At 34.6% G+C, this 23,722-nt stretch overlaps 1 long non-coding RNA gene across 1 annotated transcript; it reads right to left on the reverse strand.

Moving 5' to 3' along the window:
- Positions 1-1,079: 1,079 nt before the first annotated feature.
- On the reverse strand, positions 1,080-6,438 carry LOC113105728 (uncharacterized). The gene is made up of 3 exons (XR_003292391.1): positions 6,378-6,438; positions 1,505-1,661; positions 1,080-1,416 (listed from the first exon to the last, which is right to left on the reverse strand). It is a non-coding gene; the product is annotated as an uncharacterized LOC113105728 (long non-coding RNA).
- Positions 6,439-23,722: the final 17,284 nt, after the last annotated feature.

A 23,722-nucleotide genomic window follows, 5' to 3' on the forward strand; every position in this document is an offset into this window, starting at 1 on the left:
CGAAACAGTCAGCGGATTTATTTTACATTTGGAATTACTGAATTAGTTTATTAGATTAAATAAACTATTACTTAATATTGAGTGCAAGATGAAGAATATGTGAAGCTGCGGGTAGATTCGATGTGCGCCTGTAGTAAGGTTGCCAACTGCCCTAATTATACAGATATACATTTGGGGTAAGATCTTCCACTGCATATTAGATGAGACTCGGTTTTATTCCCCCTTGTCACCCCCCGCAGTGGCATCGTCTCAGATACTATGAGTATGTGTGAACTGAGGGTCATAAGCTGTTGTTACGTTACCTGTAATGCATGACATGACCACAGCCTGTTCATAGATTTTTTGTAATTTATTATAAAGCACATTTGAGGAAAAATTGGTATGTCGTTCAGGTTACTATGATTGGAAGTATTAATAACATGTATTTAGTTACCACTTATAGTCCAACTGAACTTCTTGTACTACAAGTGGTAACTAAATACATATTGTTTTAAATAGAGGTAGTATATTAAAAGCACATTTTAGTTTATGGTGTCTCAAAAGAGCACAGTTGAGTACACTTAGATGTTCTTAAGATTATATTTTTTATTAATACTTTGCAAATCAAATTAGCGATATTTATTGTTTTAATATGTATTATAAATGGCTTAATTACAATATAAATCCTGTAAAAAGTATTTTTCAAACTTCTCATTCTAAGACTCATTGCAGTTTGACAGTTTTAATGCATACAACCTTCCATAAAATGTTAAGAGTTGTTTGTATGCATCTTCTGATTATTTTTCCACACAGTTACTACAGACCAGCTACAAAAGCTTACATCATTTTGGACTGGATGGGAAGTCCCATCCAAGAATCTCCAGGTAAATGTTTGGAATGGAAGATACTTCAAGGCTTCTACCTGCAGCAGGACCCTGATGATACCAGCTGAAATAACCACAATGGATAACTTTGCATCTACATTGCAAGCTTGTGCTAACACATCCTCCACTGGATTTGGACTCATTTAATTCTGGACACTGGTTCTATGTAATTTTTTTTTCTATGTACAAGTATTAATAATAAAAAAAGTACTTCAATAACATTTTAAAATAAATTTAATTATTTTACATGTCTTAAAAGGTTGTTTCCACAAGTTTTACTTAAGATACAACTATATATACACATTTACAACCTTGCTGTCAAAATTAGAGCAGCAGAAATAAACCTTCAAATATCCCTTTATTCAATCAAAGTCTGTACATATGTGAGAGTCTTGAGGTATACATCTACTCCAAATGAATCAGACACTTGCAGTGGGTCAATTTGCTCATTTGTGAGTTGTGGCCTGTGAATTACAGGCACGTTGACTGCAAAGTGAACATGGTCAGCATCTCCACCATCTTGTTCAACTGCCATTGAGTCTGAATATTCCATCTAAAGGTAAACAAATAAATCATTTTAAATATGGGGGGTTAATCTAACAGAGCAAAACCAATAAAGCATTGTAAGAAGAAATAATTACCTCAGGGTTAATTATTGGATTCTGTCTCTGGCCAAACACATTCTCTCATCCAACGAACGATAGTTGTATGAGTGACACCTAAAATGTTACTGATGTTTTCCTGGGGTAATCCAAGCTTCAGAAAGTGGATTAGTCTGTCATTTGCTGCCTCACTGTCCTAAAATGCATAATAACAAACAGAACATTTTGATCAATGAAATAAACCTTGTTCATAATGAAATATTAGTCTAATTGGTAAATACAGCACAGTACTTTAGATTTTTTTATTTTTAGCAGATAGCCAATATTCCAACAATATTTTTAAATAACATGCTACATGACCAAGTGGTCATTTAATTACCTTAAAAAAAAAAATTTAATAACACAGACGGACGGATGGGTTCAGAAAACACCAGAGAGGTAGAAAACTGGGAAACACTAGTTAAATTACAAATAACGTTATAGTTTTATTTTGGATGTTACTACAGTAATGAGCATTATATATAAATATATCCCTGGCGATGATCTGCACTAATGCCCGAGCAGCACTTTCACCTTGTGCAGAAAGGCCCTGAACAAACAGTAAGTAAACACAAACTGCAGCCAAATATTTAACTGAACAGACTGTAGTTTAAAGGTGCATGGAGTAACCGTTCCAGTTATATACAAGGGAACATAATAATGAGGAAAGCCAACTTTTCACTAGTGATGGGAAGTCAGGTTCTTTTTTCGAAAACTGGTTCTTTTCGACAGTTAATTTCAATTAACATGTCATGCATTACAGGTAACGTAACAACAACTTATGACCCTCAGTTCACACATACTCATAGTATCTGAGACGATGCCACTGCGGGGGGTGACAAGGGGGAATAAAACCGAGTCTCATCTAATATGCAGTGGAAGATCTTACCCCAAACGTACACTGTAAAAAATTTCCTGTAGAAATTACAGTAACTTACTGGCAGCAGTTTGCCAGTAACTTACTGTAAATTAAACTTACAGTAAAAATACTGTATTCATATTTACAGTACCATTTAACTTGCTGTAAATGTATTTGCAGTAATATATTTTTTTACTGTAAAACACAATTATGTTTTTTTTCTCCTTTTATATATTTTAATACAATAAAATATTACTTTACACTGTGAAATTTACTGTAATTGGTTCACTTTTATTATGTATTGTAAAACTTTACAAATTATTGTATTTCAACAGGTCTCATGTCTCAGTAGTAAAAACTATAAAAAGAAACAAAAGACTGTTTAACTTCTTTTATTGGTTTAATAGTTAAATTGTAATACTTGAAATAACATTTTAATATTCTTGCAGATTGTACTTTCAGTTTTCCAAAAACTTGAATACATTTCATTTATACATAAAAGTTTCATATTAAGAGCATTTTAAAACAACAGACATGAACAGATTCAGTCATAAGAACAATCTTAAAAATTTACTAATTCAGAAAACTACTGTGTAGAATGTATTTGCTCTTAGTAGCTTAATAGTTTTGCCAGCTGAAATCCAGAAACTCCTTAAAGGGATAGTTCACCCAAAAATCTGAATTAGGTCATTAATAACTTACCCTCATGTCGTTCCAAACCCGTGAGACTTCCGTTTATCTTCAGAACACAGTTTAAGATATTTTAGATTTAGTCCGAGAGCTCTCAGTCCCTCCATTGAAGCTGTGTGTGTGGTATACTGCCCATGTCCAGAAAGGTAAGAAAAACATCATCAAAGTAGACCATGTGACATCACAGGGTCGGTTAGAATTTTTTGAAGCGTCGAAAATACATTTTGGTCCAAAAATAGCAAAAACGACGACTTTATTCAGCATTGTCTTCTCTTCCGGGTCTGTTGTGAGACAGTTCAAAACAAAGCAGTTTGTGATATCCAGTTCATGAATCATTCGATGTAACCGGATCTTTTTGAACCAGTTCACCAAATCAAACTGAATCGTTTTATACTGTTCGCGTCTCCAATACGCATTAATTCACAAATTACTTAAGCTGTTAACTTTTTTAATGTGGCTGACTCGTGAACTAGTCAGTATTTTGTTCGTTATCTGGCTCAGCTCGGTGTTCATCTTCAGTTCTCTCCTCACAGCAGTTCACCGGGATATTGGTTTGTTTGAACTCAGAAGTGTCAGCCACATTAAAAAAAGTTAACAGTTTAAGCAATTTGTGGATTAATGCGTACTGGAGATGCGAACCGTTTAAAATGATTCAGTTCGATTTGGTGAACTGGTTCAAAAGGATCCAATTACATGGAGTGATTCGTTCGCGAACCGGATATCACAAACTGCTTTGTTTTGAACTCTCTCTCACAACAGACACGGAAGAGAAGACAATGCTGAATAAAGTCGTAGTTTTTGCTATTTTTGGACCAAAACGTATTTTCGATGCTTCAAAAAATTCTAACTGACCCTCTGATGTCACATGGACTACTTTGATGATGTTTTTCTTACCTTTCTGGACATGGACAGCAGACCGAACACACAGCTTCAATGGAGGGACAGAGGAGATAAATGGAGGTCTCACGGGTTTGGAACGACATGAGGGTGAGTTATTAATGGGTGAATTAATTTTTTGGGTGAACTATCCCTTTAATGAAGGAGGATACATGAGGGTTCAGACCAGAGTTCTTCCTTTGCACCATCTTCCCACTTCTTTTGATGACGTGGAACTTTGAGGAGCACTTGCTGTTGTCAGGGTTATCATTTAACCTTTACATAACAGAAAAAAAAGTTAGATCATTTGATGTGAAAAATGTCTAACAAAACAACCAAATACTCACAACACAACCAAATACAGAAATGCACTGCAAATGGCACAGAACACAACAGAAATATTTCCAGGGGACCCAATATGTGACGAACCCGGATGGAGCATGTTTAGTACTCAATGTCTACTTTTGTTTTCTTGCAAAAAATACAGAGATTACATATTTATGACATACAACTTTATATACAATATAAAAAATGTAATGTTAATGTTATGTTTAAATAAGTTTCATAGGTAAGAAATGTAAGGTAATGTAGGGTCCAAAGATGAAACAGCTAATTTTAAAGTTGAGACACACACAGATAAATAAAGCATATTACGAAAACTTTTTTTTGTATAAAATGTATTTATTTGCAACAGTTATGTTAACAGCAATAATAAGACATTTATGTCCTAAGTACAGCTATTAAGCTGATAGACACCATGCTGCTTTGTCACGAGAACATCCCAGGTTAAAATAATGAGGAAATTACGTTGGCTAAATCCGAAATCGCCCCCTTAACACTCATTCACTCATTTCTACATTAGTCCACTAATACGGTTCACTTGAAGCTGTGAATGAATTCGGACAGCCGTTGATCGCGCATTGGATGTACACAGTCGGGTTCGTCACTTATTGGGGTCCCTGAAAACATTTCCATTGTGTTCTGTGCCATTTGCGGCGCATTTTCGCGAACGAGATTATGTTATTCTCCCGATGCTGATGTACAGAACAAATGTTACATTTGAAGTAGACATATTTTTCTCTTGGTTGTTTAGTTTCCTTAACTTTATGTGTTTGCGGTAACGTTAAATGTGAGACTGAGGGGCGGAGAGGCTTTGGAAAGTGTATGAGCATTCAGGAACTGCACACGAAAACCTTAAGTTCGCCGTGTTTTTATGCCCTTTGGCATGATTAATAAAGGCGTATAATGTCTTCACAGAGACGCCAGTGTTTGCACACGACACGAACATTGCGGGTTTTACTCTAGCACTACAAGCATGACGTGCATTTATATGGGGTAATCAGTTAACAGCAAGCGATAATAGCGGGAAAAAATCCGACTGACTTTAAGCTAAATCCACGAAAGCTTTGTTGTTCGGCTAACAGTTCACATGAACACTCACCAGCTCCTGGAGTGGTCAAACCCAAGGCAGAGACCCGTTAATGTCCATATTTTGACGGTGAAACGTTCAGTAAAGGGGAAGAAATGAAAGAAATATGAATGTTTGCACAGTGTCACCACAACTCTCTCTAGCTCTCTTCACAGCATAAATGTGAGGTGACTGCGCGCCATACAGTGGCAGCGTTTTTTTTATTTATATTTTTGTTTTAGTTAAACCAAAGATATAATATATTTAAAGTAAAAGAAGTAATATTTGTACCTACCTTTGCATCTGACTGGTTCTTTTCGCATCTGTGTGTCTTGTTTTCTTCTTTCTCCAAGTGGGATATAAAACTTGATCTGTGATTGGTCAGGTTTCGCGCTCATTTTTTCTTTACTGTATTTAAATTTACAGTAAATTAAAAATACTGTAATTTAGTGTCGCCAAGAGGGTATTCCCCAAAATGTTACTTTAAAATACAGTAATATGCTGTATAACTGTCCTACAGTAAAATACAGTTCATTTTACAGTTAAATACTGTTAAATTTACAGACATTTCTAACAGTGTATATCTGTATAATTAGGGCAGTTGGCAACCTTACTACAGGCGCACATCGAATCTACCCGCAGCTTCACATATTCTTCATCTTGCACTCAATATTAAGTAATAGTTTATTTAATCTAATAAACTAATTCAGTAATTCTAAATGTAAAATAAATCCGCTGACTGTTTCGATGGCTGCTTTCTCAAGGAGGTCGCATTTTGTAGGCCACAAGTAAATAAATTCAAAAGTAAAGAAATTACAACAATTTACACCTCACAATGAATAATGGTCCATTTTAGAATTAAGACACCCTTGATGTATGTGGCAGACAAATGCGACAGTTTTCGAAATGGTGCTTGAGAGCAAATAATAACTTATTAAATCATGGTGTAAATTGTCAAACTACCTCACTAGTTATGACAAATGATGACATATCAAGAACCTGGTAAAACTTCAGTTAATTACTGTGTTAGCATCACTCACCTGTCTTTACTCCTCTTGATCGGCCATGTTGAAGAGACTGTAGCGAGTGACTCGCGTTCATGTGTCTGATCCCGCCCTGGTTGTTAGGCAAAACGTGATTGGTTGGAGAGAGAGCGTGCTGCGATTGGTCAGTGCAACATGGGCGTTGTCTGATTGGGTTAAGTAGACGGTGGGTGGAGTCCACTTATTTGTGGATTTATCTGCACTTTGACGCTAGAAGTGTTTCAAATCCACAAATGCACAGGAAGCGATCCACAAATGCGTGCAGTAATTTACAAATGCACAGACAGCGGTGCACAAATAAATGCCAGGTAGAGTTGTGTTTGTGACATTAAACACATTTGTAAATATATATTTTTTTATTTGCAAATCTCATTTTATTTATTTGTGAGTTTTATATTTTTTTGTGAAACTCTTTACATTTATTTGTGAATTTGATATATTTTTGTGAATCTCGTTACATTTATTTATGGATAATAATCTATTTATTTGGAATAATGCAACAATTCTGACCCCATATTTTACTGTCTATGAGGCTAACGGGCGGACGTGGAGGCATAAAGTCAAGGGAGATAATTAACCAGAAAACTTACCAAAATTTGCTCCTGTTCACGCTCGCCTTCTCTGCAAGATTTGGTGGGTGATTCAGATTTCTCTTGACACAGCTATTAGAAGACTTACAATTGTCAGACAGGTTGCTCATGTGACATCTAAGTCATCAAGCTCAGTTTGAGTCTGCGCAGTACGCTCGACCCCCAGGAAGTGCTTGCTTCTAATTGACTTCACTTGTCTCCGTTGATCCAATGGGGTCTCTGTGTCCATTTCTTTTACTGTCTATGGTTATGCACAGCGCTGTAAAAATCGTGTCTGGCTCTGCACTAATCAGCGGTGTTTTACTTTTTTCCATTACTGCCACTCACAGGAAAAAGTGCGCATTGCACCCAACATTGTTTGGTGTGATACAATTCCAAATTTAGGGGGGCCAAACTTGATGAGCCAACGGGGCACTTAAAATAAATTTAATTTATTTTTAAATGTAATATTATTTTAAAATATTACAGCTTTTACTGTATTTTAATCAAATAAATAGAGCCTTGGTGAGCACAAGAGGCTTATTAAAGGCAAACAATCAAAAAAACCTGACACAAAGTCATGTGTGTTTGTTCTGCTCCCAAATTTCTATCTCACATAACCGTTGGCCAAAAAACATGGCGAAACTATAGTACTTTTCTGTGTTCCATCTGTTTGAAAGCAGTCCTCTCTCTTCAAAAATGTATATCTTTTATTACTGTCACTCTACAAGTAATACATATCCTATTTCCACCCTTTTGTGTTGCAGATGGTTGGCATGGTGCCGGTGGCATGTCAGTGTTGTCAGTCTGATGCCCTCTTGGAAAAGGGTAAGTGGCAGCACACTCTCACCCTGGGCACTTGGGCTGATGGCATTTCAGTGTGGCCCATGGGGAGCACACATACTGTACACATACACACACTGGCAGCCCTTAAACGCTGGTCTGTGTGCTTGTGATAACCGTCACTGCCACTGCTCTTCGGCACACTGTGCCAGCCATTTTTCATCTCACACTATGAAAAAACCAACACATACACAAACTCAGACATACAAATACACAAGCAAACACATACCCAGACTCACACAAACACCAAAAGTCTCCTGGGGAAACTCTGAAAGGACAACTGGACATGTGATCGAGACCTGCTTTCAAAGATTAAGTTTTGAATAAGCTAGTGTAAACCTAAAAGACTTTCTCTTTAAAACTTAATCAAACTGACAATTCATCTTGCACTACATACATTTGCACAATAAAATTGTAATTATAATTTAAAGTAACTGTTTTCTATTTCATTATCATTCAAAATGTAAATGAATATTCATTACTCCAGTCTTCAGTGTCACATGATCAAAAATCATTCTAATACGCTTAAGAAACATTTCTTATTATTATCAAAGCTGAAGAAAATCATGCTACTTAATATGTTTGTGCTAACTGTGATACATTATTCTTTGATGAATATAAATTTAAAAGAACAGCATTTAGTTCAAATAGATTTATTTATTTCTGGTAAATATGTACATGTATGTCTTCTAACAGACTTAATAAACCTCTTTACTGTCATTTTGATCAATATAATGTGCCCTTTCTAAATAATACTGTCCATTTCCTAACAATAACATTTAGGAAAAGTCAAAATTATGAGACATAATGTTGTAATGTTGTATTATTATGAAACTAGTATACATTTGAGAATGTGAAGTAAAGTAAAAATCGCAAGAATACAACCATAGCATTTTAAGATTGTTCATATTTCAAGAATAACACTGCTAAAAAAGTAAAGTGAAGTGGAGTAGACCTCTGTTTGCCATATCAGATTGCACAAATAAGGCAATTTCCTGAACTTCTTTCTAATAAATACATTTAATTTCCTTTATAACAACTGGTCCAATTTCCATGTGTTGTGAAGGATTTGCAGTGCATTTCGTTACATGTATGTGTTGTGAGATTTTGCAGCGTGTTTCGTTATATGCATGTACTTGTGTTGTTTTTTTGTTTGTTTTTTTTTTGCTGGTGTTTTTTCAATTTGCATGTGTTTTCTTAAATTGCCGCGCATTGAACTCTCTCGGCCACCGTAAAAATGTCTGTAAATACAGCATGCAGACCCCTGGTGGTTTGAAGACATATCATCAGGAAATAGGAAAACAGCAGAGACGCTCACACTGAACTTTATTAAAATTCATAAACTGTGAATAACAGCCGCTCACCCATCAGGGAGCACTGATATTAGCTTTTTGGGCCCTTTGGGATGCCATACCTGCCCTGTCTCATCACACTCAGTTAAAGAGTGAAATGAGAAACATAAGAAAAGAACAAAGACAAAAAGAATAGCACAATTGTAATGGAGACTGTGCGCACTGACAAGACCTTCTCAGTCATGTCAGTCTCTCTGAATGTATTGTGAAAGTGATGAGTTGTGGCACTCAGTCAACTCCAGCTAAGAGAGGGCAGGACAATCTGATTTGTGGATATCTGCATGTGACCTACCCCCTGTAATTTCCTGCCCAGTCACGGTTAATGCTGAGATACAGGAGATACAACAGTAGAATCAGAAAGAATGTGCAACACCAAAATTATGTTCAGCTAAAATACAATCTCTGATCAACACATTTACATTTACATTTACATTTATTTATTTAGCTGACGCTTTTATCCAAAGCGACTTACAATTGCTATACATGTCAGAGGTTGCACACCTCTGGAGCAACTAGGGGTTAAGTGTCTTATCAGGTCAGAAAATAATCAGGTACAAAAATGAAAAACTAAGCAAAATATGAGATATTATTGAACAAAACAGTCGTTTAATTAAAGCAGAGGCAGATCTAGAAAATTATTCATGATGTGGCAGAAGGAATATGAGGGTTGACAACACCAAAGCCGTGCATAGCTCTTGTGGATTTATTGCCTGACACATGCATTTGTGTCCATTAATTTGCAAAATATTTGTATTTCCTCTTGGGGAAAAAAAACAAAATCATATTAATGTTTAAAAAAATTATAACAAATAAATAACAAAACACCAATAATCAAGGCACCAAGACATCGTCTATTAAACACATCAACATATTCTAAATGTGTTGGAACTTGTAGGAGTGTCTATCATTTCTGGCCAAAAAGAAAAAGTTGTTTTATTAATATATTGAGATGATGAATCACAAGTTTTATTATAAACAAATAATCTATTACAGTCAGTAACACATTTTGGAATAAGTAAGGACAAGTTGTTATATTAATATCTACTTGGATGAAACATGAGTCACAAGTTTTAGTGCATTAACTTTATGAGCAGCAACAAGAATCTATTAAAGTCACCAAGAAATTACAAATATCTATAAAGTTTCTAACATTCGAAAGAAATGACAAAATATCAGTGTCCAGAGATTTGATTTGTTTTCAAAACAATGCTTGGGTTTCAGTCATTAACAAGACATCTCTGATTTATAATTTGCAATATTTACAAAAAACGTGTTCACTAATGATCCGGAAAGCAACCACTGAACATCAGTAACAAATTTAACAAAATATGATTTTCAATGTATTAGTTATTTGTAAGAAATGTTGAAATAATGTTCAATGATATAGTTCAACCAAAAATGAAAATTAGCTGAAAATGTGCTCAGCCTCAGGCCTTCCAAGTAGTTAAGTTTGCTCTGGAACAGATTTATCATTAGTGAAGCCACTCAGACACAACATTTAGAAATATGATTTGGCTATCTGTCGACAAACCTTTAGCAGGGCATTTAATCTCTGCCACACGTGTAAATAAATTAATAACCCCATCTGGTCCATGTGTGGCCCCCAGGCATAAAATTGCTTCACATCATCAGTAAAATTGTCTACCAGCAGTGCTGTAAAACCTATAATGATTCTGCTACTATACAGAGGTATTTTGAATAATAAAATACTTGAAATTCACATTGCCAGAGCTTCTTGCCGTGCATAACGATCACAGCAGGAAAAACCACCAGTGAAATCACTAGGCTGTCTGATGAGGAAAGAACAAGAGAATGAGACTCCCGAAGGAGAAATATAGAATTAGTTTAATTGGTGGCTAATAAACAAGACAACTAAACATTTCTTTGAAAATCTAAATATTTCTATTAAAAGATAAGAGGGGCATTCTTCATACTGCTCTTGTAGGCAAATAGGTTTTCTACTATTTTCCTGTTTGTTCTATTTTTCACTGTTGGTAATGAAAACAGCACACAGGCTTAATGATAATTGTGGAAATTGCTAAAGATTTGTTCAAAGCCATGCTTTAGCCACTTTCTCTTTCTTCCCCTTATCTGTACTTCTTTACCTTGTTAGGAATTGTTAAGCACACAGTATAATGTGATGTAGGATTTTTCGCAGGGACTGGAGTTTACTGGTTCTTTAAATTTTAACTTTGCAGTCTATTATAGAACTGATTAAAGTTTGAGTCTACATAGTCCACATTCCATCAAGGTCCTAACCACCGTAAATTTTAAGTAAAACAGGTCCTCCCAATATTCAGAAAATAATAGTCAATGAGTGTGCATTTTAATGATCAGTTTTAAACCTTGTAGTTTAAAAGTCAGTCTGGGCATCAGTTTTGTTATTAACTAACGCTATTAAAAATATACACTTTAACTGATGTATAACTAAAATAAAATAAATTAGGAAGTTTTGATGAAAAACGTAAATCTAAAATCATAGGTAACACTTTAGAATAGGGAACACATATTCACTATTAACTTAGAGTTTTCCCTGAACAAACTCCTAATTTGATGCTTATTAATAGTTAATAAGGTAGTTGTTATGTTTAGGCATGAGGTGGATTAAGGGATCTAAAATATGGTCATGCAGAATAAGGCATTAAAATGTGCTTTGTACTAGTACTAATATTAGTACTACTACTAATGTGCTTTGTACTAAAGTACTAATAAAAATAAAATTAACTTTCAATAATGTGTCTATAATTAATGTACTCGGTATTAAAGTGATAGTTCACACAAAAATTAAAGAATTAAATTCTGTCATAATTTACCCCAATGTTATTCAAACCTGTATGAGTTTCTTTCTTATGTTTAACATAAAATAAGATATTTTGAAGATTGCTGGTAACCAAAAAGTTGGTGGTTGCCATTGACTTCCATTGTAGGAAAATAAATACAGCGATCTTCAAAATATCTTCCATGTTCAACATAAGAATGCAACTCACACAGGTTTGGAATGACATGAGGGTGAGTAAATTATGACCGAATTTTTATGTTTGGGTGAATTATCCCTTTAACTTCTTTTCTTCTTTGTTTTTTGAACTTTTGTATAAAACAATTTTGCTCCTGTTATATTAGGAAGATTGCATTGTGTAAAATTTTGCATTTGATCCCCATAATTAAACTGCAAATTACAATTTACTATTTAAAGGAACAGTTGTGTTCGCTCACCAAATTTTTCTAACAGATCAAACTATGTGAATGTAATGTTGCGGCTTTAATTACTTTTAGGAACCTGCAGAAGCCAAAAAAATTGATTCCAAAATCAGTGCAGAACATTCTAGCCCTGGGTTTAAACACATCAAATTAACTATTCAGAGGAGACAAAAACTGCCAGAATTACAGTGGGATTTTTATTCTCTGCTAACAGTTATTTCATCATCCCCGCGATTAGGACGAGGTCACGGTGCATCTCAAAACATCATAAAGTATGTACATGTAAGCACCATTTCTGTCAGCTCATGTACCTCCTTTGAGACATGAAAAGCAGCACTCTTGACTGCTTAACTCAGAGAAAAATGAACATGTGCTCAGGTGAGAGGTCTTACCAGTGATTTGAATGTCTGCTTCTTTCTGTACTACCCTCTCTTGTATTAGTCAGAAGACAGAAGGCAAAGAAAGCGTGACTCTTTTTAAAGCACCTTCATTCATACTGGGAACTCTCCCTGAGGACTAAAGCTGTTTCAAATGGAACTTGAGTGTGAATATGTGTGTGTGGCTTGGGGATAAATGGCTCTGTTCAATTTTAATCAAGGCTAAAAACACACGAGCAATGAAAGCACTCCCATAGTACTGAAGTTCTACAGGATTCTTGTGATCATAAGTTCTGTACAGGTGCATCTCAGTAAATTAGAATGTTATGGAAACGTTCATTTATTTCAGTAATTCGATTCAAATTGTGAAACTTGTGTATTAAATAAATTAAATGCACACAGACTGAAGTAGTTTAAGTTCTTGGTTCTTTTATTTGTGATGACTGATCTCAACAAATTAGAACACTTCATAAGACCAATAAAAAAAAATAAAAATAAAAATTAGTGAATTGTTGGCCTTCTGAAAAGTATGGTCATTTACTGTACATGTACTCGATACTTGGTATAGGGGCTCATTTTGCTTTAATTACTGTCTCAATTCAGTGTGGCATGGAGGTGATCAGTTTGTGGCACTGCTGAGGTTATATGGAAGCCCAGGTTTCTTTGATAGTGGCCTTCAGCTCATCTGCATTTTGTCTCTTGTTTCTCATTTTTCTCTTGACAATAGCCCATAGATTCTCTATGGGGTTCAGGTCTGGTGAGTTTGGTGGCCAGTCAAGCACACCAAAACCATTGTCATTTAACCAACTTTTGGTTCTTTTGGCAGTGTGGGCAGGTGCAAAATCCTGCTAGGAAATGAGGTCAGCATCTTCGAAAATCTGGTCAGAAGAAAGGAAGCATTAAGTGCTACAAAATTTCTTGGTTAACAGGTGCAGTGACTTTGGTTTTCAAAAAACACAATGGACCAACACCAGCAGATGACATTGCACCCCAAATCATCACAGACTGTGGAAACGTAACACTGGACTTCAAACAACTTGGACCAGCTTCTCCACCCTTCCTCCATACTCTAGGACCTTGGTTTCCTAATTAAATACAAAACTTGCTCTCATCTGAAAAGAGGACCACTGGGCAACAGTCCAGTTCTTCTTCTCCTTAGCCAAGGTAAGATGCCTCTGATGTTGTCTGTGGTTTAGCAAATTCCTTGACATGTCTGTGTGTGGTGGCTCTTGATACCTTGACCCCAGCTTCAGTCTGTTCCTTGTGAAGTTCACACAAATTGTTGAATTGATTTTGCTTGACAATCCTCATAAGGTTGAGGATTATCCTCATAATCTTTATCTTCCACACTTTTTCCTTCCACTCAACTTTCTGTTAACATGCTTGGATACAGCACTCTGCAAACAGCCAGCTTCTTTGGCAATGAATGTTTGTGGCTTACCCTCCTTGTGAAGGTTGTCAATGATTGCCTTCTGGACAACTGTCAGAACAGTCTTCCCCATGATCATGTAGCCTAGGGAACCAAACTGAGAGATCATTTTAAAGGCTCAGGAAACAGGTGTTTTGAGTTGATGAGCTGATTGGCATGTCACCATATTCAAATTTTTTGAGATAGTGAATTGGTGGGTTTTTGTTAAATGTGAGCCAAAATCATCACAATTAAAAGAACCAAAGACTTAAACTTCAGTTTGTGTGCATTAATTGATTAATTGATTTAAAACACACGTTTTACAATTTGAATTGAATTACTGAAATAAATGAACTTTTCCACGACATTCTAATTTATTGAGATGCACTTGTATGTGTCAGTGTGGTTCTGGGCTTGTGCTGCGCGAACCATGCTCTCTGATAAAGGGCTGCTGTTCAGTCCACTTCCGAAAACTGTTTTTAAACTGTGATCTTAAGAAATGTAAGAAATTTATTTTTATTGAAATGGAAATTTTAAGTAATAGATGCCAAAAATTAAACTTTGTCACCAGAGGAATAAATTAAATCCCAAAAACTATTTAAATTTTCTTTAAATGTGGCCACAGTATCTAGAACCATATCATCCTGAATATATATATATATATATATATATATATATATATATATATATATATATATAAATATTTTTTTTTTTTTTTTTTTGCCAAAATGCTTCTACATAAATGTATTGCAGATATGATTCATGTTTAATAATTTAATGTGCACATTTTTTTAAATTAGTCTGATTCAAATGGGAATCAGAAGGCCGAATCCTGACTGGATGAAAGGAGGAGCTAGGGATGGAGGAGGGTAATTAGCTATTGAGCCAATGGAAAAGCTGCTGATAATACAGAAGTACCTTATTATATATGGATGCTGTGATAGGCATCATATCCCTATAGGTAGATGAGGACCAGCTGAGTGTCAGCTGACGTGTCTTGATTGATTTCTTTCCCGCCTTTTTGTTTTTCAAATTTTCTGGAGCTCAGCTTTCCAACTACATAGACTGTCAACAAACTCTAAACTAGTACATTTCTTTCTTAAATGTCTATAAATGTAAACTTTCAAACTGTAACTGGTTTCTCATTTGTTTTTCTCTTTTTAGTTTAACAGAAAATTTAAGTGTGACCAACTTGATTCAGTTAAGGATATTTCTCTCATCTTCTCCATTAGGTAACAGACAAATTGAATGTATGATTCATATTGTTATTTTCTTCCTCTTCTTCCTCTTCTTCTTCTTCTTCTTCTTTTTATTCTAATGCATGCTTGGGTGTAAAAATGCCCATTGAATTTTGAACCACCATATTTTTGATTTTGAAGTTCTGGCAACCAGAGCAGCTGGTATTTCTCCATAAATATATATATTTTTTACCTAGTACTTTTGGCCTTTATTAACATTTGTTTGTTTCCATTTGTGTTATATATATGTATTTGTTTAATGTCACTTGTTATTATTAATGTATTCAGCTTATAACTGTTGTCATAGCATATATAAATATATCAATAGTAATGAAAATAAACCTAACCCTATTATTAAATTATTAATAAAAATGTTATTTAACACTTTAAAGGTCCTTTATAATGTTTTAAAAGCACTGTTCTTTATGGAACCTTATAAAAGGTTTTGCTGTTGTTACAAGCCAAATAATCCTAACTTGGCACTGTTTAAAGCCTTTTTTATCTAAAATGTGTGCATTTTAAATATATATAAAAATGTCTGTGTAATTCATCTATACAAATAAATTGTGTTACAGATTTTAATGTATTTATTATTAAAAAATGTTTTAGATGAATACTCTTGAATACAAAAACATGTATTATTTGTAATTATCAAATGTAATTATATGTGCAAAATCCGTGGCCCTGAAACCTCAGCTGCCTACTCAAGGAAAATAACATACAGTCACTTATTCAATGCGAGAACATTATTTGGCTGTTGCAGAAATCTTGTGGCCATTTAAGATTCTGTTTGCTGATCTTGTACTAACAACTCCCACCCCCCAAAACCCTCCAAAACCCTTTTTCTTTGTCCTTCACTAATACATATGCTGCAATCTCTCTCTCGCACACACATATTCCATTAATATTCAACCTTGTCTCCCACAGAGCATCCAAACAAATGTTTGTGTCACCCACACAGAGTAGAAAAATATGAAATATTAAATGTGTACTTATAAACCGTGTGACTCAGAAAGCTTTTTCACTGATTATCCATCATAAGCACTATATGACAGTCCATTCTCTTTTTAGTTATGGGCAAACGTTTGGAAAGCTTATCAATTATGAACTTGGTGTTCTTAACATGTACTGTACTTGTTTAAGGGCCACCAAGGTCAGCAGGTTGGCTATTTTAGACAGAGAATGATGTGCACCACCCAAACACAATAGCTGACAGAAAGTGTTTTGTGTGTATGACAATGACACAAGTAGGTTTTTTATTATATTTTATATTTAAGTTGTTATTTACGGTATCTGTTAATGGTGAGTCCATTGGTTATTAATTGGTTCCTACTGACTTCTATTGTGCATCACACTCAATGCATCTTCTTAATAAGTATTTTTTCCTTCAAGATATTTTAATTTATGTTCAACAGAAGAAAGAAATCCATGCAGGTTTGGAATTACATATTTAATTACTGCGAGGGAGTTTTAAGTTTTGAGTGGACTATATAAATATCCCTTATCTGAAAACTACAAAATATAAAACATAATAAAAATAAAATTTTCCAAAGACTATAATTTTTTTTACTTCTGAACTGTTTTTTTACTTTTTACTTTTTTTTTTTTTTTTTGCTGTTCTGAACCTGAACTGTCAGCACCACCGAGGTCAGCATGCTCGCTATTTTAGGCACAGAATACCACTCAACAAAACAGCAGTGATGTCTAAGAACATTAGAAATGTGACAAAAATGTGAGCTGAGATTCACTGAAGATGTAAAATTATTACTGCACAACATATTTTTTATTTTGTCATAGTTTGCATACAAGTATTAAAAAAAAAAAGCAATAAATGTTCTTACTATTTAAAACATTTAAATGTTTTACTTTTTAAAACACAGATTAGACGTAAATGAGGTGTCAAAAACACCTTTATTATTATAAATGATGAGAAAAATAAATTAAGCACAAATGATTGTAAATAAAGCTGACATGTTTGAAATTTTCTTTAACACATATATTGTGTTTGCATAGCTTAATTCTTCTGTATTTTGTTTTTTAATAATATATTTACAGGAAAAATAACAAACATAGCACTGCTATGGTCCCTGTGCAGATTTTCAAAGGTAAACTGATTTTCGTCGGAGATGTGTGTATGTGTGGCGGGTTTGGCTGCTTTAAGAGCTCTTCAAGCCTCTTGGCCACACAGATGTGTTTTAACCAAACTTGTGTGTGTGAGTGTGTTGTGGAAATTTCTTTACGTGTGTCTCTGATGCTCTACCATTTGTAGTTCCCCATTAAATAACACCACAGCAACTTTAAGCATGCCCACCTCTTTTGGTAATTTTGGTGAGTCTGACAGCTTTTCCCATCCATTCCAGACTACAGTTTTTTTTACTAATATTTTTTTCTACTAAGTGTGCAACCGAAGTGATACAACCTCTTTTAAGAGGTAAGACCCTCTGTTAATTAGTAATTCATATTGCTGGAGAAAAACAACAAATTTTATACTCAAACAGAAGACAGAAATATATCCTTTCCAGTATTTGATTTGCCTTTAGTCTGGCCTTGTAACGTCAAACAAATTTTCAATGGGTGCTAGGAAGAAGGGCATTCATTAAAGATATTAAAATGTTAATTTTCCTCAAAAGTCTGTTCCTCAAAAGCCATCAGTTTTACAGAAAAGCACTTGTGTTTGTCTACAGCTGACGCATTGCAACACAGCTCTAATGTGGAAGACCCTCAGACTGCATCTCACTTCTAACCTAAAAGTGGGAGTGAGTTCTCTCCTCCTCTCTTTTCTTTATAGTTAAACCTCTACCTCCAGCTTCTCTCCTTCTCTCTCTCTCTCCCTCTCTCTCCATCGGACCTGAAGGAGCTTTTTTGAGAATCTTTTAATAAATCAGAAACCTACTTTACACTTTTCAATTTCCAAATGCATCCCCAACCCTCACCTCTCACCGCCCCTCTATAATTATTCCCATAAGAGAGCAGAGACTGGGGCACAGTGACGGTAAGGGGCTATAACTCGAAGGCCGTGCATTAAAATTGTCAGTTAGCAAATGAATCCTCATTATATTCTGTATAAAAGCATCACGTCCATTTATCACACTTCTTAAAGAGGCTTTTCCCTTCTCCATAATACATCTCCAGTTCACAGTTTACAAGCTGAGTCTACACTGTAAAAAAATTCAAGTAATTGTAATGGAAAAAATACATAATACACAAATTACATAATACTCTTTTGGAACATTTATTGGTGCATAATGCATAATGTTTCACACACCATTGTTAAATCAAGAAGTAAATATGAACAGTATGTATAGTACAGTATGTAATACACTATTATTTCACTGTAAACACAGCCATAACAGAAATATAACTAGATGTTCATTTGAGTCTGAGTTTGTGCCGAAAATTATGGTCCAAGTCTATTGAACAGTGATTAAGAATCTCGCTTCATCATGATCAAAGGTGAGTGCTTTTTCTATACGCAGCCCTCTTGGTATTCTTCCCTTACAATATTATTGACTCTGTTTTGGCAAAGAGATCAAAGCAGATATATTTTTTAATGAAGTTTCTTCAATTTGTCTTCCAGTTTTTCCACCTAATTTTTTCTCAATAATGGCTTGGTCGAACAAATCACCAGGAATCAAAATTCTGGACTTGTCTGTGGTGCAAGGTGAATGTTCTCGCTCCTACTTTTGTTGATTCATCATTACTTTCAAAAAACATCTTTGGTGGCCACTTGTGATAACATAGTTAAAAAAAATACAAATTTTATAGATCAATGAGTAACATCACAATCAGATAAAGGATCCACACTCGATGCATATTCTTAATAAGTTATACTTTCTTTTTATTTAGCAGTTGAACTGCTGCAATAGGTGCAACAACCAACGTATTAAAACATTCTGAGATTACTGTGTTCTGGATAAACCTGACCATGTTTCAGCACCACTCACTGGTAATTTTATTGTTGCAAACCATGGAAGAAACAACATAATATCCATGCAGAAATGTTGCCAAAGGCACATTGTTCTAATGAGCCTGGGTTGTGATTTAAGCAGGGAGCAGTTTTCTCATTCCTCTGCAACTACCGTAAGTCTGAAGAATAGTAACGTAAAAATTATGCATATATTTTACCAAATTGATGGTATTTCCCAGAAATGTACCACTATACACTGGTAAACAATATGAATGAGCTGGAGAAGACGGACACCAATACTGAACAACATATCACTAACAAATGAGGATCTGGGCCAAATTTGTGATGTTCTGCAGGAATGTGAGTCATTCTTTTTGTGTCCCATCAAGCAAAAACGAATAACAAATAACAACGTTTTTTAACAAGTCAGGCTTTTATTGAGATGTTCAAATACCATGCTAAAATTGTGATACAGAGGACAGAGAAGCTTGCTAATTAAGTAACTGTCCTAGATTGTGATGGCGTGACAGAAGAAACCCTACAAGGTATGTGTCAGGAAGCTTTTGGAATTGGAAGCTTTTAGGCCAATGTTCTGACTGTTTATCTTTATCTGACTACTTTACAATTTAATGTAGGTCCTAATAGGTAGAAGACAACGGAAAACCTACAGCTGATGAACAAAGTTTTTAAGAAAATTTTAATTGAGAGTTTGCATGTGTAACCTGTCAGCATCACCCTGCGCAACAGGGATCAGCCAATCATGAGGGCAAGTGGGAAATACTCGGAGACACCTGCACCCGATTAGAGACAATTAACAGAGAGTACAAAAGGAGCGTTGTGTCAGCGAGGTGAGCTTACACTCCACTTTCCATTAATGACTTTCTGCTTTCCTTGCCAGGAAAAAGCTTTTTGCTGCCAAGCTCTCCACATTTCTCCTGCTTGTCCTTAACCCAGATTTTAGAGAAGCACTAATCAAATTCTTCTTGTATTATCACCTCTACACACTCATCACAGATGTCCATCTTCAGAGCTTTGGATCATCTCCCCTCGCTGATTACTTTTATAGACCCCAAATATTTGCAACCTTGACCAACCTGCCATGCTTAGTTCAAAATGAAAACTTAAAATAGAAATGTAAACTTTAAATGTAAACTTTCTCTCTTTTTTTGTGTGTGGAAAGTTTACAACTGTGCAGATTGTTTAATTATAAGGGTTATTGTCTCTAGATATAGAATAAAGCTCCATGACAAACTAAAAAATGATTTCACACTGATTGAAAGTGATTAGATTATAATATAATTCATTGGCATAAATCATAGTCTATAACTGAGGAAAAAAAATCTTTCTGGCAGAGCATTTTTTTAAATCCTTTTTTTTTTTTTTGGCTTTGTTATATGTAGGAGCATTTCCTTTAACACTTTTTTTGTGCCATGTAAGAATGAAAAGCAGAGAATGGAGTCAGTAAATGATGACAAAATTGTAGTTTTATGTGAACTAGATTTAGAAAAGCTATGTGCTACCATCAGATCATCATGTGGTTCAAGTTCATGGTTATGGATAAAGGTTCATGACATACAAAGTATGCAATCTGTGTGATCTTTAGAAGTTACTACTACTGCAATACCCAGTAGGACAGTGACTCATATTTGAGTTCCTCTAAAAGGTAACGTTCTCCCAACTGATAAAATTACTTCTTGTTGCACCACAAACATTAAACAGTGCTATTTGTAAGTTAAGTATGGTAAGCAATTATGTTTGTTTTTTAGTGTACTGTAGATGATTTATACTTTGAGATAACTTTGAGGTGAAACTTTTTCTCCTTCGAAAGTACAGTTTTTGAGAAAATTAACTAAGATATAAATGGGTCAATATCACTGTAGGGTGCCTTTTGGTGTCCTGAACATAAATAACTCATTTGCCATGATAACTCAACATACAAATGACTATGAAAGGTGTGTTATATTAGGCTAAGTTTTTTTTATTCATAACAAGAGCATTATTTGACTCTTTAGATACAATTTCAATATTTTCTTTAGTTTTGTATGAGAGGATGTATGTTGTTTTGCTATGTCCCAGGCACTGCTCATTAAATTTTTAATGAGAGTAAAATAGTCAAAAAAAAAAAAAAAATGTTTTCCTATTAATATTTTGTTAAAAAGATATTACTCAAATTGAGTGTATTGATTATTTTGTAATAAAAAACAATATTTTTATTTAATAAAAAAGAAGAGTTTGTCCATGTCCCTTGAATGGTTGTCCACCCTGTCGTATTGCGGAATCTGTTCCTTTAAGAAGAGGCCATCACCATTAGTAACATCATCACAACAGATTTTTTTATATCTTCATTGGCGGGAATTTCAACTGCTGAGGTGAGTAGCAGCTGACTTTTCAACTGACAAATTTTCTTCATATAAGTTTGCTTACTTGTTTTGCCAAAGCTTAACATGTCCACCCTGTCGCCATAAAATATGCAGGAAGTGATTAAAATACAATATTTTCAAAATATGTAAGTTTAAATATACCAAATTCTCTTCAACATCCAGACTAACTATTTAGCTAGTCACAGTTTGTTGTAAGCTAATATGCTAATTGAAGCTCAAAATGTTCACCATGTTGTTGTTACAAAATGTCCACCCTGTTGGCAACTTAGACTCGATGGGGTGGACATACACATGACAGGGTGGACATAGCATTCATTTGTAGTTAATATTGCAATTTATAGAAACATCTTCTGTAGATAATAGTTGTAATAAAAAAAAAATATATCAATGTGATTGAGAACGTAATTATATATACATTTTTTTACGTTGAATAAATGTTTCATTGTCATATTTTGTCATGCTTTATGTGTTCTGCTTCATGTGTCCACTCCGTCGTGGGCTCGTCCACCCTGTCATCTTGGTATTTTTAAATAATATTTAAAATAATAATGTAATCATACCTATATAATCCATTGCTAGGTGTGGGGGCAATAACATGCAAACAAAAAACTGCGTCCAAATATTCAAATATTCTCCAAATAAGAAAAAATATATGTGCGAATTGTATGAGTTTCTTTAAAAAAACTTTGTTTACATAAAATATTTTATGTATTTATACCCTGTTTAGGAAAGGGACATAATTTGTATCTTAATAGTGCAATGAAAACATATTTAACTGTAATTTATATGTCCACGACTGGGTGGACATATCTATGCTTTATGCTCTAAAAAATGGCCCATAATAAAAATAAAAAAATAAAAAAACATTGTGGGAGCTCAGATAATATATATATTATAGTATTTGAGTGTCTACTATTATGACATGACATAAAGTGAATGGTAAATTAAAATCAAAATTTGTGAGTATTTTGTGGGTTGAAAGGCACTCTATGGTGATATTGACCCAAACGTTATGAGAAAGTGACTGATTGGCTAAATAAAACTCTCTTTAGATATAAGTTAATGGAATAAATGTGAAAATTATAATGCAAATTATTTTTAAAGATTTTTATAAAATAAAATATGCATATAAATGCTATTGCATTTTATATGCATGGAATAGCGAGTCTATAAATAGCAAAATGACTCATTTGCAGTAAATTTGTAGCAAATGTGCTCATATTATGAGTAATGCCACGTGTGTAATTAAATCAAACACATATGATTGCTCATAAATGACAAATGTTGTTATTGAAGGCTATGACTATTCCACACAGTCTCTTTCCTCATGCTGGGTTTGAAATATGAATGACAATCCTGCTCCTCTGAAAGCGAAGTATATTTAAATAGAGGAAATCAAGCTCTGCTGAGGTGATAGATGGGAATAAATGGAAGTGTGAAGTGACTGTAGCTCCTTCCTTTCAGATCACAGTATGCTCAATAACAGCAACAGAGATAATACCATTTTAAAAGTGTCTATCTCAGGGAACCCCAGGGAAAGGTGGAAGAAGAGTGAAAGAGAAGAATTAAGAAAAAGAGGGACATGCACAGGAATTGACTGACAGGTGAACAGAGAGTGTGAAAGAGTAAATGAATATTGCCTCTGCGTGTGTGAGATGTGTAAGTCTACACAATAGAGAAAGCTCTGTCAGATTGTTTAAAGATTGTGCAAGATTCACTTTGAGGTTGTGGAATGAACCATGTGAGTGTAAAAATCAAGCAGGAATACAGCAATTTAAATTCCCTTATTTGGACTTGCCTCTTTTAATTTCTATTGCAACAAAAATTTTAGTTGTGAAGAAAACATGTAGAGTGGATTGGTTCTATCGGGTGATTGTTGATAAGGTTTTGTGATATGGGTGTTGCCTTGAAAATGGAGGCAGATGAATAGGTGCTTGCAGGGCCAGGGGCTGGTTGCACCAGCTAGACGTGAAAAAGCTGTGTGTAAGCCCTACGCTGGGCTTTGCAACGTCCAGCTTTACGATAAATATTTACACCTGTTGCACCAACTGAAACTAAAATCAGGCACA

This window comes from Carassius auratus, chromosome 1 (genome assembly GCF_003368295.1).
Source record: "Carassius auratus strain Wakin chromosome 1, ASM336829v1, whole genome shotgun sequence".
NCBI lineage: Eukaryota > Metazoa > Chordata > Actinopteri > Cypriniformes > Cyprinidae > Carassius > Carassius auratus.